Raw genomic sequence first — 1,701 nt, forward strand, 5'->3', positions numbered from 1 at the left:
AATGTGCTGAGGTCATAGATAATTAGATCAAACATCCTAATGAGTGATGCTGCAGAACCAGATCATGTTGACGGAGTAGCTTATTATTTGGCATTATTGCAGGCAAACCAGCATATGAAATGGATATAACAAATCCAGACTGGGCTCCAACGCTGCACATGGGGCATGACGACATACCTGTGTCAAACTCGGACCGGTGTTCTGCCTGAAAAAATGTTTCTGCGCAGACGCAACGCATGCGCACAACACCAACGCCGAATTAACTTCTTTTTCTGTCACCCATCCGGAATACTTCTTAAGGTTAAGGTTATGGTTAGGGTTAGGTTTAGTCGCAAGTCACCATCAAATTAGAATACAGGTAGCACGTTTTGTCAGAGTAGGATGGTTTCTCAGAACACCGGCATGCAAGGCAAGGCACACTTTTTGGAAGAAGTCTTGTGCTTGCTTTAAACGTGGTTCCCAAAAATCTACATCAGGGAAGATGCGTATCACAGCACAGTCTCTTTGTGTCCATACGACGAGGTCACAGTGGCTGGCGCCGGTAACAAAGATTTGTGTTTGTACCTGAGAGTAGTATGGGTGCGCCCGCTTCAACTGAAGACCATTAACAGCTACCTCCGAGCAAAAGGCTTTGTCCTGTGCCAATGCCTGCTTAAAAGGACACTTTATCTCCAGACACCCCTTCCCACAACATTCACACATTGTGAGTCAGTCTGGAAAATTGGTGTTCACACAGAAACCACATAAACGAACCTGCAGTTTGTGGTGATGTGCTGCCATTATCTCGGTGTAGGCCTTTCGTGCGTCCTCTTCATGCTTGATGCCCCATCTTGTTTGCACAGTAGAGGTCCTTTCGGGGGTAACACACACGATTCACAACACTTTGGGCTGGAGTGTCCAAACTTGTAGCAAAAACAGCATGCATCACCGAAGCTCTGATTCTCCCTGCACGCCAGCGAAACCAAGCAGGGGTCATGTGCTGTGATCTAGTCTGTGCTTCAATTTCTTCTGCCTGTGCCTCAGTAAGAGTTGCTGCCGTAAGAAACTTTACACAGTGCACCTGAAGATCTGGAAGGCCAAGGGACTCAGCGTCTCTGTTGTGCCAGGGATTGGGGTAATGTGGGTGACTGGGTAGTGTAATTGGTGTAATAGTTTTATAGATTTCAATTCCAGACAAACCCACAGTGTTACTGTGTTCCTGCAGTGTATCCAGTAACGGTGACAAATCCTCCAGCGTAGCAGTTGGAATTTGCCTTTTTTGCAGACGCCTCCTTTTGTCTTTCACTGCAGAAGGTGGGTTTATGTTTTCATCAAGAGCAAGTTTTTGGGCAGCAGCTGAGGAGAAGACAATGTTATGCGCAACCTCGGGCTGTATCTTGGTCATATTTCCAGGCAACACCCAATATGCAGGCTCATCTGTTACAGTTCTGGTGCCTCTGATACACACTGTAGCCTCGACTTTAAACAAAAGAGCAGTGACATGGATGGAGGTCTCTGCGACTCCGGCCATGCATGTGCAGTGGGCAGCCTCAACCCTCCCATTGGTGCTCACAATCACCCATGGCTGTATGGCTTTTAAATACACGTAGACATTGAGGGCTAGCAGAAGGGGCTATGCGCTAACCTGCTGCTCTCTAGCAGGTAGCTCCATGCCCTCCTGGGTTTTAAAGGCACCTTAGAACACACATGCATCAACACTAC

Source organism: Pundamilia nyererei, unplaced genomic scaffold (assembly GCF_000239375.1).
Source record: "Pundamilia nyererei isolate P.nyererei 1_Seehausen unplaced genomic scaffold, PunNye1.0 scaffold00363, whole genome shotgun sequence".
Taxonomy (NCBI): Eukaryota; Metazoa; Chordata; class Actinopteri; order Cichliformes; family Cichlidae; genus Pundamilia; species Pundamilia nyererei.